We start from the raw sequence: 13,819 nt of genomic DNA on the forward strand, positions 1-13,819 counted from the left end.
AGTCAGAAGGGCCTTGCTGAAGCCTTTCCCATTCCTAGTGCTGTGTGATGGTGTGCAGTTGGCTGTGGGGGACTCCCGAGTGCAGCTGCAATGTGTACGCCAGTTATCTGTGGCACCACACGGTGCAGAATCCATCTAACTACTCAAGCTTCAGCTGGAGAACCTCAACAGCTGCCTTGGTGGGTCAAGGGTGAGATTTGGGGCCCTGTTCTGCCTCTGCAGGCTCTGGGGCAGGGAAGCCTTGCCTGGCCTGCAAGTGGAAGTGGCCTGGTGCACACAGATCTATGGTATCAGCACCTCTTCATCAATCTGGTGAGACCAAAGCCAACTCTCAAAACAAACATTTCCTGCGTGAACAATGTGTTTGTTATATTTTCCTCATTTGTTTATGATGGCTGTGTCAGCCACACTGATTTACATAAACACTGCCAATCTTGGGATGTTACACTCTCAACAAAAGTAGTTGAGTACAAACAGCATTCCTTAGTTTTAATTCATATTGTCTAAACATAGCAGATGTTGATAAAATGAGCCAACAAGAAAATACAACAAAGGAGACCATGTGAAGGGGGGCTTTTGATTCAAATGCATTCCAGATTGACACAATCATACAATATTAATGGAATGGATCATTTAAATGTCATAATTGGCTCCTATAGAACCATAAAACAAGCTTGCCGTAAGCTTTTGCAGCTCCCAGACTAAATGCATAGGATGGCTGTGTCTGTATCCGCCGCCCACCCAGTTTCTGTGGTCTCACTCCTCCATCGCTGATTTGGTTGTTTATTTTTGCACGTGTGCTGCTGCTGCTGAGTTGCAGCCTCAGTCCTGGACACACTGAGAGGTGGAACTCTCCCAGAGGATACCCCTGCTCTTCCATGGACCATGTCAGCCCACGGGTGGTACTTCCAGGGCCCAGCATGGGGCACGGAGAACCTCTTCATCTCTCCTTAATGTGATCCGGGCAATCAGGTGTTCCTAATCCAAGAAGTGTGATTGCAAATAAGGAGACACCAGCAGATGAGGAGTTTGACAATTCGTCACGCTTTCTATTGGCTACCAGGGAATAACTCCCAAAGGGCACTGGCAACCTCCTGGCACTGAGTCACTGAATATCAGGCTAGAGTGAGCAGTAGGGCCAGAATCTTCCATAGTAAGGGGTGACATATCGACTTTGAATGTGGACAGTGAGTTTTTGCATATTATGAGTCAGAGAAAGAGATAAAAATGTAATATTGTATCTTTGCCTTTAAATGAGAATTTGGATTCTAAGAGAGTCTTTGAAATCAGCTGCAGTTGTCCTGGGACCCAGAGTCACTCTGGCTGGTGACCCTGGTGGTGGAGAACTTTCCCGGTGCAGTTTGGGTCCTTTCTGGGCTGCCTCCGCATCCCTGGGATTCTCTGGCCTGAGAGCTGACCTTCCTCAGGCTCTGTTGGAGCGCAGTCCGTGGCAGGCAGCCTTCGGTGGCTTGTGTAGGCCTGGAGAGCACCCTGCTCTCTGGAGCCGCTGCAACTGTGTGTGCACGGCCTGCTGCTGGGCATGGGGCTGCCACTTTGTATCATACGCCTAGAGTAACGCTCATTGCCTTCAGCTGCTTTAAAAAAAATTAAATTCTGGGACAGGCGTGATGGCTCACTCCTGCAATCCCAGCATTTTGGGAGGCCGAGGTGGGCAGATCACCTGAGGTCAGGAGTTGGAGACCAGCCTGGCCAACATGGTGAAGCCCTATCTCTACTAAAAAAAAAAAAATCCCCAAAAAATTAGCTGGGCACGGTGGCGTGCGTCTGTAATCCCAGCTACTTGGGAGGCCAAGGCAGGAGAATTGCTTGAACCCAGGAGGCAGAGGCTGCCGTGAGCTGGGATCATGCCACTGCCCTCTAGCGTGGGCAACAGAATTAAACTGTCTCAAAAAAAATGAAATAAAATAATAAAATGAAACCCTATAGAGTTCTTAAAATAGAACTTATGTAATAAACACCCCATAAATGGAAACTATTATTATTATTATTGAGATTATTGGGTTTATTCTTAGATCATGCACATTCTTGCTCACCGAAGGCCATTTACCCCTGCTTGTGTCACGTAGGGAGCTGCGTGGAGGACGTGAGGGAGTCCTTCCAGTTGGCAAGGGAGTGGGGCTCAGTGGAGGGACAGAGGTGCTCACCTATGTATGGAGCCTTTGACACAAGGAGAATGAAAAAGAACAACATAGCCAAGTGCTTCTTTGACTAACAGCTCATTAAGGAGGAGGCATGAAACAGGATGATATGTTTCTTCATCATGGCATAATGTTAATTCCCTAGAATTTGGTTTATAATACAATGGCAACATTCAGGTCCATTTTGTAGGTGGAGAAATTGAGACCAAAGAGGCTAAGTGAGTTTTGCAACACAGATTCTGGAGGCATCTCTAAACTTAGGCTAGTGTTTGGCCCTTGTCTATACTGCCCTTTTTAGTCAAACTTTCTATGATCTCTAAACCAAGGAACCCATTATACTGCTGAGAGGAAACACTATAGTGTTTAATGCCCAAGTAAGTACAGTAATTTGTTCAGTGTCTTTGCAAAATGTTCATGAAAGATGAACACTTTCCAGCTGCAGGAGAGTGTAGATGGGAAGCAGTAAAAATGACAAAAATCTTTTTTTTTTTTTTTTTCAAATTCCTATTTGGCTTTGGACACCAAGGAGTTGTCATTAACTTTTTAAAACATTGAACTTTTAATTTTGAAATAATTGTAGGTTCATTTGCAGTTGTGAAAACAAATACAAAGTGATCGGTACTGATCAATACAGAGGGATCACATGTTACTTTATGCAATTTCTCCCCATGGTAACATCTTGCAAATCTACAGAACAATACCATGCCTAGGGCATGGATATTGACACAGTCAAGGTGCAGAACCTTTCATCACCATGAGGACACCTCCCTTTGCCCTTTTGTAGCCACACCCTCCTCCTTCCCCTGTGCACCCACCTGAAATGTGGCAACCACTAATCTGTTCTCCAATTCTATGACTTTTTATTTATTTTACAAATTTTCACCAGTGCCACTTGCCAACATTTTGGTGATTTCATAATTTCAAAAATGTTATATAAATGAATCCTGTGGTGTGTGACATTTTTTCACTCAGAATAATTTTCTGGAGATTCGTATATGTTGTGTGTACCAATAGTTCATTTCTTTATGTTGTTACGTGTGTAACTCATTTAACCATTCACTCAGTGAAGGACACCTGGATTCTTCTCAGGTTTTGGTTATGACAAATAAAGTTGAACATTCTTGTACAGATTTTTGTGTGAACATAAATCTTCATTTCTCTAGAATAAATGCTTGAGAGAGCAACTGCTAAGTTGTATTGTCATTGTATGTTTAGTTTTTTCTTTTCAAACTGTTTTATTTTCAAACTGTCTTCCGGAGTTCCAGAGTGACTATATCATTTTACATTCTCACCAGCAATGTATGAGTGATTCACTTTCTCAACATCCTTGTTAGCATGTGGTGTTATCACTATTTTTAAATTTTAGCTGTTGTGATAGGTATGCAGTGGTATCTCATGGCTATGCATCTTATTTAATTTGCATTTCTGTGGCTAATGATGTTGAGCATCTTTTTATGTGCTCATTTGCACCTATGTATCTTCTTCAATGAAATGTCTCTTTATCTCTTTTGCTCGTTTTCTAAAGGATTTTTTTTTTTTAACTGTTGAGTTTTGACAGTTCTTTACATGTTCTAGATAGGTTCTTAGTCAGATATGTGTCTTACAAGTATTTTCTCCTAATCTGTAACTTGTCTTAATAGGATCTAAATAGGATCCTTCACAGAGAAAAAGGTTTGAATTTTGATGCAGTCCAATGTATCAATTCTTTTCTGTTATTAATTGTGCTTTTGATATCTATTTAAGCACTCTTTGACAAAAGCTATATCACATATATTTTCTCCTATGCATTTCCTAAAAGTTTTGTAGTTTTACTTTTTAAGTTTAAGTCCATGACACATTTTGGGTTAATTTTTGTACAATGTTTGAGACTTAGGTTGAGGCTCATTTTATTTTGCCTTTGGATGTCCAATTGCTCCAGCACCATTTGCTCATAAGCTATCTTTACACCGTTAAATTGCTTTTGCAACTTTGTCAAAAATCCGTGGGACATATTTGCATGGGTCGACTTCTCGGTTCTTCAGTTGGTCCCGTGATATACATGTTTATCCCTCTGCCAATACTACACAGTCTTGATTAGTATAGTTATATAAGCTTTGAAATTGGGCACTGATTCTTCCCACATTATTCTTCTTTTTCAAAAGTATAGCTATTCTCATCCCTTTGTCTCTTCATATATCTTTTGGAATTGTCTGTTTATATCTACAAAAACTTTTGCTGAGATTATGATAGAAATTGTGTTAAACCTGTTTATCAGTTTTGGGGAGAATTGGCATCTTTCCTACTTGAGTCTTCCAATCCATCAACACCGTATGTTTCTCTGTTTATTAAATTATCTCTTTTTCCATCAACATTGTGTAATTTCTGGCTTACAAGTCCTGTGTATGATTTGTTACATTCGTACTGTTTTTTTTTTTAAATCAATTTTAATGGTATTGCATTTTTACTTTCCACTGAAAGGCCATGTGTCCATGTGTTTATTGCTGGTACATAGAAATACAATAGGTTTCTTTATGTTTATTTTGTGTCCATGACCTTGCTGAGCTCACTTATTAGTTCTAGGAGTTTTTTCTCTTCAGGTTCTTTGTGGCTTTATATGTAGACCGTGTGTCATCTGCAAATAGGGGCTGGTTCATGACTTCTTCTCTGATCTGTGGCCCTTTGTTTCCTTTTCTTGCCTTTTTACAATGGTTCAATAGAGCTTCCAGCACTATGTTGAATAAGAATGTTACGGTAGACATCTTTACTTAGTTCTCAACCTTAGGGGGAAAACATTCAGTCATTCATTTGTAATATCAAGTATAATGTTAGCCTCAGGGTGTTTGTAGACATTCTTTATCAAGTAGAGGAAGTTTCTCTCTATTCTTAATTTTTTAAGAGTTTGTAAAAATCATGAATGAGTATTGAATTTCGTTAACTGCTTTTTCTGCATTGTTTGGTATAATCATGTGATTTTTCTTGGGGGTATAGCTCAGGGGTAGAGCATCTGACTACACAATCATGTGATTTTTCTTTTTTAATCTGCATTATAGTGGATTGCAATGATTGCTTTTCAAATACTGAGCCAGCATTGCATCTTTGAAATAAAACCCAGTTGGTACTGAGTGTAATTCTTTTTACATATTGTAGGACTATATTTGCTAATATTTTGCTAAAGATTTGTATACTATATTCATGAGGGACACCAGGCTTTATTGCTTTTGTTGTACTGTGTTTTTCTAGTTCTGAACTGGGACGTGTTCTTCTATTTTCTGAAACGATTCTGCAGAGTTGGCACTAATTCTTCTTTACATGTGTGGTAGAATTCTCCAGTGACACCACCTGGACCTGAAGATTTCCTTTCTGAGAGTTTGTTAATTATGAATTAAATTGTCTTAATAGTTTCAGGGCTAACACAATGATCTTTGAAATAATTATTTAGTATTGTAGTAGTTTGAGTTTTTCAAGGAATTGCTTCGTATCATCTAATTTGTCAGATTTATATGTATAGAATTGTTCATTGTATTTCCTTATTATCATTTTTTTTGAACAGTTTAAATTAAGTTTTATTTGCTCTCTCATTTTACAATAATCTACCTCATAAACGTCTTCTACAAACAGAGCATATATCCTGGGTGTGTAATACAAAGTTATAAGTTAATTATTTTTTCCAAGCAGGTTGTAAAGTATCAATGTATCATATGAGAGTTCCCCTAATAGGGAACAAAATTTAAAACAAAACAATCATTTTAAATTTACCAAGTAGAGAATTTTTTCAGTAATCATTCATCTCTATATTCACATTCTAAGTATTTTCTTGTGATAAACAAACTGATTCAAATGATTTAAGCTATCCCACCGTTTAACAAGAAAAGCCTCTACAATAATTGGAAACCATGGTGTTCTCTTAATTTTACAACTAGCTGCTGTTTTCAGAAGTTCTTTGACTTCTTCCTTTGAGAAAACTTTTAATCTCATTGGGATCTAGACTAAAAGTGATATTCTTCCTCACAAATAAAATGTAATCAATTTCATGTTCACCCCAGATACCATCAGACCGAGCCTCATAGTGAATTCATGTTAAGTAATTAATTTCTTCTGGAGGAACTGCTTCCATGGGGATTCCTAACTCAGCTTTCAGATGCTTCTATGCTGCTTGCCTTACTTCAAGGTCATCACTTCCTCAAGCTTGCCTGAATTGCCTAATGGATGACCACAACAAGTATTGGTAAAGCAACCCGGAAAGGTAAACTTAGCATCTGAGCTTTCCTCTAGCAGGAGCTTATTTTCGGTGTTGAATAAACCAATGACTTTCTTCACAGAATTGGAAAAAACTGCTTTAAAGTTCGTATGGAACCAAAAAAGACCCCACATTGCCAAGACAATCCTAAACCCAAAGAACAAAGCTGGAGGCATCACGCTACCTGACTTCAAACTATACTACAAGGCTACAGTAACCAAAACAGCATGGTACTGGTACCAAAACAGAGATATAGACCAATGGAACAGAACAGAGCCCTCAGAAATAAGAAATAATACCACACATTTACAGCCATCTGATCTTTGACAAACCTGACAAAAACAAGAAATGGGGAAAGGATTCTCTATTTAATAAATGGTGCTGGGAAAACTGGCTAGCCATAAGTAGAAAGCTGAAACTGGATCCTTTTCTTACTCCTTATACGAAAAGTAATTCAAGATGGATTAGAGACTTAAATGTTAGACCTAAAACCATAAAAACCCTAGAAGAAAACCTAGGTAATACCATTCAGGACATAGGCATGGGCAAGGACTTCATGTCTAAAACACCAAAAGCAACGGCAACAAAAGCCAAAATAGACAAATGGGATCTAAGTAAACTAAACAGCTTCTGCACAGCAAAAGAAACTACCATCAGAGTGAATAGGCAATCTACAGAATGGGAGAAAATTTTTGCAATCTACTCATCTGACAAAGGGCTAATATCTAGAACCTATAAAGAACTCAATCAAATTTTAAGAAAGAAACAAAGAACACCATCAAAAAGTGGGCAAAGGATATGAACAGGCACTTCTCAAAAGAAGACATTCATACAGCCAACAGACACATGAAAAAGTGCTCATCATCACTCGCCGTCAGAGAAATGCAAATCAAAACCACAATGAGATACCATCTCACGCCAGTTAGAATGGCAATCATTAAAAAATCAGGAAACAACAAGTGCTGGAGAGGATGTGGAGAAATAGGAACACTTTTACACTGTTGGTGGGACTGTAAACTAGTTCAACCATTGTGGAAAACCATGTGGCAATTCCTCAAGGATCTAGAACTAGAAATACCATCTGACCCAGCCATCCCATTACTGGGCATATACCCAAAGGATTATAAGTCATGCTGCTATAAAGACACATGCACACGTATGTTTATTGCAGCACTATTCACAATAGCAAAGACTTGGAATCAACCCAAATGTCCATCAGTGACAGACTGGATCAAGAAAATGTGGCACATATACACCTTGGAATACTATGCAGCCATAAAAAAGGATGAGTTTGTGTCCTTTGTAGGGACATGGATGCAGCTGGAAACCATCATTCTCAGCAAACTATCGCAAGAACAGAAAACCAAATATTGCATGTTCTCACTCATGGGTGGGAATTGAACAATGAGATCACTTGGACATAGGAAGTGGAACATCACACACCGGGTCCTATTGTGGGGAGGGGGTAGGGAGGAGGAATAGCATTAGGAGATATACTTAATGTAAATGACGAGTTAATGGGTGCAGCACACCTACATGGCACACGTATACATATGTAACAAACCTGCACGTTGTGCACATGTACCCTAGAACTTAAAGTATAATAATTAAAAAAAAAAAAAAAAAGACACTAAAAGCCCAATGCAATAATCATTTTTCAGTGTTCTCATTCAGGTGACAATTCTTCTCGGTCTCAGCCCCAATTTTATTGTCATTTTCATCAATAAGGTTACACGTGTCTGCCAAGAGCTGAAACTGTTGCTCATAGAGATGGCTGGTATTTATTTCAAGCATTGTTACAGAACATCAGATTTGTCTTAGAACACTGAGCAGCCTCCAGCTTGAACACCAGCCAGCCCAGGAGTGTGCCCCTTTGGGTTCTGTCCTCTGCATGCACCGGCCTCATATCCTTTTGATGTTTGCAAGGAAAGTGAGATCTCCAGTTTCCTTCCTGATTTTGACGTTTTGGGTTTTCTCCCTTAGTCCTTTGTCAATTTTGCTAGAGGTTTGCCAAGTCTATAGATCTTTTCAATGTACTAACTTTAAAAAAACCTGACATTCTTTCTTATTTTTCTCTTTTCAGTATCATTGATTCCTGCTCTTATTGTTATTTCCTTCCTTCTGCTTGCTTTAGTTAATTTTGTTCTTTTTCTAGGTTCTTGGGCTGGGAAATTAAATTATTAATTTGAAACTCTCCTCTTTTCTAATGTACACACTTAGTGGTATAAATTTCCCTTCCAGCACAACTTTAGCTGTTTCCCACAAATTTTAATATGCTGTATTTTCATTTTCATTGACTTCAATGTATTTTTTTAGTTCTCTTGAGACATCCTCTTTGATCCATGGATTTTCAGAGGTGTTTCAGAGAGTTTTTAGTTTCCACATGTTTGGATATTTTCTCATTTTTGATTTCTGGTTTGTTTCTATGTGGTCAGAGAATGACTTCAATACATTTAAATTTGTTGAGATTTTAAAAAATGGCACAGAATGTGGTCTATCTTGGTGTATTTTCTTTGGATCTCTGAAAAAAAAGTACATTCTGCTCATTAGGGGAAATATTCCATAAATGTTGATTAGAACCTGTAGTGCTGTTGATTTATTCTATTTCCTTGATGATCTTCTGCCTAGTTGTCCTAACAACTGTTGAAGGACAGATGTTGAAGTTCTAGTTGTCCTAACAGTTGTTGAAGGACAGATGTTGAAGTCTTCAACTATAATTATGGATCAGTATGTTTCTTTAAGTTCTGTCAGTTTTTGCTTCACATATTTTGTGGCTTTGTTGTTTGGTGCATACACATTTAGGATTACTATGCCTTCTGATGGATTGACTTTTTATTATTATGTAATGTCCCTCTCAGTTGCTGGTATATTTTCTTTTTCTTTTTACTCTTTAGCCTACTTTATCAGATATTAATGTAGCTACTCCTCCATTCCTTTGATTAATATTTGCATAATATATGTTCTTCCATCCTTTAACCTTCCACCTGGCTATATCATTATGTTTGAAATGAGTTCCTTATAAACAACATATAGTTAGGTTATGTTTAGACTACATGCAAATATTTATAAGTTAGGAGTTAAGTATGTTTTATATTTTGGTTTCTGTTTGTTCTGTGTTTTTCTTTCTTAGAAGGGACTTAGAAAGAACTTAGAAGACTTAAGAGAAGGAAAGTCTGTTGTATTTACCCATATTCTCACTTACTGTGTCTTTTCTTCCTTCCTGAGGTACCAAGATTTCTTCTTTCATTCTTTCCTTTCTGTTTAGAGAACTCGTAGCCATTCTTTTAGGGTAGTCCTGTTGGCAACAAATCCTCTTGGTTTTCCTTAATTAGAGGATCTTTTGAATTTCCTTTTATTCCTCAAGGATATTTTCACTGGATGTAGATTTTTAGTCTAATGATCCTCTTCTTTCAGCACTTGAATCACTGTGCCATTCCTCTGGCCTCCATGGCTACTGATGAGAAGTCTGTCACTTGAATTGTTTTCCCCTTATAAATGAGGTATTGTTTTTCTTTAGGTTTTTTTAGAAATTTGCTTTGCTTTGTCCTAGTTTTTGGAAGTTTAATTATGATGTTTTAAATTATGACTTGATTCCTTTGGGTTTATCCTACTTTGGATTCACTTTGCTTCTTTAATCTGAAGGCTTGTCTTTTGTTAAATTTACAAAGTTTTGGGCCATCATTCCTTTGGGCACTTTTCAGGCATGTCCACTTTCTCCTCTCCTTCTGAGACTCTGTTGACACAAATGTTAGAGGTTTTGTGACAGTACCACAGGTCTCCGAGAATCTGCTTTCTATTTCTTTCAGTCTGGTTTCTTGGTTATTCAGATTGGGTACATTCTACTATTTTGTCCTCTTCACGGATTCTTTTTTCTGTCCCTTCCATTCTGTTGAGACCATCCATTGAGTTTTTAATTTTGGTTATATTTTTCAGTTCTAAAATTTTTATTTGTTTTTTTTTTTTTTTCCTATTTCTTATGGGGACTTTCTGTTTCTTTGCCAAGACTATGTTTTCATTGGTTTCAAGCATGTTTGTATCTGTTGATCAAAGTATTTTTATCTCGGCTGCTTAAACATTTTTGTCAGATAATGTTAGCATCTGTGTCATCTCAGTGTAGGCATGCTGTGATTTTCTTTCATCATTCAATTTAAGACCTTCCTTTTCCTTGTTATAATGTGTGATTTCGGACAGAAACCCAAACACTTAAGTATTATGTCATGAGACTCAAGATCTTATTTAAACCCTTGATTTTGGTGAGTGTCCTCTGACACTGCTGGGGACGGGGGTGGGGGAGGGTGCTGCCTCATTACCTCGAGGTTGGATAGAAGCCCAGGTTTTCCACTCAGTCTCCATTGACAGTGGGGGTGTCGCCTCACTGCTCTGGGTGTTGGGAGTTCCATCTATATGTCCCTGGTTGTGAAGAAGAGGACCGTTCCTCATGAGGCCTCCCCGATACCATGGCAGAGATGATCTCATTGCAGTGGGCTACAGTGACATTCCTGACTCTCCTCTAGGCCTCTCTAACACCAGCACAGCTGGCAGAGGGAGGGGCACTTCATTAGTGCTGAGTGGGAGTGCAAGTCCAGCCTCCCCATGTGGTGTCCACTGACACCACCCTGGTGGGGTAGGGAGCGGAATGGATGGGGCACTCCCTTATAACCCAGAGAGAGTGGGAATCTAGGCTCCCAACCTGGCCTTTGTTGACATGGTATGAGAGTGGGCTCGTCGTTATTTCTGTGGTGTTTGGCTGGGGCAGGGAGGTTATCTTGTGAAAGTTTTCTGTCTTGATAGGCTGCCTCTTTTCTGGTCCCTTACCTAGGGAGGATCAGCTTTTCTTGGGGCTTTTTAATGCCTCTTCCTGTTGGCACTTCCTGGTTGCCAGCTTCTTCAGCTTTAAGTCCAGGATATGGGAAACAAAAAGAAAACACAGGAAACCCATATCATGTTTCTCAGGTCTTTAGCCAGCCTGGCTTCTTCTCTGTACATTTCAGTGTTTTATATGTAATGTCCAGCGTTCTTAGTTGTACTTGGTGGGAGGAGACAGGAAGAGCACACCTCCTTCATCTTCCCAGAAGTCCTGTCTTAGCTTTCAAATGTCTGCCAAGTAGCATAAACAGCAAGTGGAAAGCAGACAGTCTGAGACTTTGTATGCAAATTCATAATCATGATCCAATAATGTCCACTTTCAGAGAGGACTTGGAATTCCTTTATGGTTGCTTACAGTGCTGTGGGTGTTAATGTTACCTTGCAGTAAGAGGCACTTACTTTCCACTAGCTTGTTTTATATTGGGTTATTCTAGGACCCTTGCGCTGAATTACCAAAGAACAGTCAAGGCAGACAAGTGTAAATTTGCTTAGCAGCAATCGCTTAAAAGTGAACCTAAATGCTGCTGCAAACAATGGCTAAGTTTCTGGAGTGGGGAGCTCAGATCATCCAGTCTCTTAGGGAAGGGTAGGGTATGAGTGTTGAACACGGAGACTTCATAGCTCACATCATTAAGCAGTGATAGATTTAAGTGACTGTTCCTGGACAAGACACATTAGTAGCTTTCCTGTGGCACTTCATAATGAGCAGTTAATTTTAGCCTGCTCAAAGGAGGAAGGCGTCTCTGCTGGCTTACCAGCTCAGTTTTCAGGGAATCACTATAGTGACAAATACTGTTATAAAATATACAGAGGAAAGTGATTAATAAGTGCCCAGTAATGATGAAGTGTTGCCAGATTTCCTGTGAAATGGAGAAGTGGTATGAAGACCAGGCCATCTATTGGCATCTCTTGTAATGAGTGATTAATGTGCCTTTGAACCCAACTTTTCCATTTGTATGTTGTTTCTAACCAGGGATAGAAATGGAAACTATTTATCTTTGGATTCAAACCCTAGACACATTTAGGAGTTCAGAATTCATAAAAGCGAAGACTAAGAATGGATTAAAGTGACTTTGGAAATATAGATTATTTTAGAAGTTATTGATGCACCTGACGCAGAACAAAATACTCTGGTTCAAATTACAGCTGCTCCTACACAGCAGTTGATTCCCATCACCATCACCACTGCACGTCACAAACCAGAAGTCTTATGCTTGGCACATGAATATTCCAAATACCCCAGTCCAAGCTAGCCCTACTCATTTGTGACATGGAATTTAGTTTTCTGAATGTAACTCACTCTGGTATTCCAGAGCCAGGCCCAGAGTAAGTGCTCAACAAATGTTTAATGAATGAATGGGCTACGGGAGACATGCAGACTCCATGGCCCCAAAGCAAAAGGAAGGTTAGAGTCAATTTCAATTTGGCCCATAAAATTGGGTTGGCCTTCAGATGAGTAAAGACATTTATTTAAGTTCAGGGTTCTGGGTGTACTTTTCTCATAGGACTTGAGCTTTAGAAACAACCATGAATCAGTATGGACACTATGGCTTGGTCTTCAAGGAACACAATACTGTTAACAATGTTACCTCCACCTCTCCAACACGCGCGCGCGCACACACACACACACACGTTTCCCTTTCAACTTCTAGATGTGTTTCATTGTTTGTGGTGGTACATTACAATGCTTTATGTAACACTTTGGCATTTCCTTGTGTCATAGTGTCTTACAGTTTAGTTGAGTTGTCTACATAGAGACAAGTGGCCCCCGGTTCATGACAGTTACAGTTGGGTTCTATTGCATTCAGGAGAGTCACTCAACCTCAGTGGTTTTACCAGACTTGTTGTAAACAGTGTCATAGAATACAACTGGCTGCAGAAGAGCCTGGGAGAGGTTTTTTTTTTTCTTTTTTTTTGTAATAGCAATGCTGCTGCCCCAGACAAAATTGGGTTAGATTGATTAAAAAAAGAAGATAAAAAGAGAATGGCTATTTAGTTGACAATCTGTATTTTCTGACACACTACTGAAGTATGTATTTATATCCACTCATTTACCCTGGGCTGGAGAGCCTCCAAGCATTAATTTTTTTAATGCTCGTTAGCATGAAAACACAATGACACACTTATGTTTTTTTCTTTGGAGGGATGGCATGGAAAATCTGTGAACTTGCTTTCTGGCCAAATGAGTCAACCAAAGATGGGAACATTAATTTGTTGGAACAGTTGTGTATCAACATCAAACTGAAAACAGAATTATAGTAATATATATTCTTAGAGAAACAGGGAATGCTAAGTTAAAGGCAGCATTCCTGCTCACAGCAGCTAACAGTGAACCTACCTAGGAAGAGATGGCAGATGTCAGTAAACTGCTCTGCTAGGACAGGGCCTCTGGAGTCTTTGCTGGCTACAGAATTCTGGCATTCTATGACCCCCCCCTCTACTGTGGAAATGCATTTCAAAATAAGCCATCTCTAATCACTCACCTGGGGTGAGCTCAGGAGCTGGGGTTCTTACCTACGAAAATGATTTATTCAGCCCTTGATGTTTTCTTGATTTTCTGTATTCTCACCCTGCTCTC

General features: G+C 39.2%; 1 pseudogene; it reads right to left on the reverse strand.

Moving 5' to 3' along the window:
* Positions 1-5,933: 5,933 nt before the first annotated feature.
* LOC114680242 (isopentenyl-diphosphate Delta-isomerase 1-like) lies at positions 5,934-8,205 on the reverse strand (annotated as a pseudogene).
* Between the last annotated feature and the right edge of the window lie 5,614 nt (positions 8,206-13,819).

Source organism: Macaca mulatta, chromosome 8 (genome assembly GCF_049350105.2).
Source record: "Macaca mulatta isolate MMU2019108-1 chromosome 8, T2T-MMU8v2.0, whole genome shotgun sequence".
In the NCBI taxonomy this organism is placed as follows: Eukaryota; Metazoa; Chordata; class Mammalia; order Primates; family Cercopithecidae; genus Macaca; species Macaca mulatta.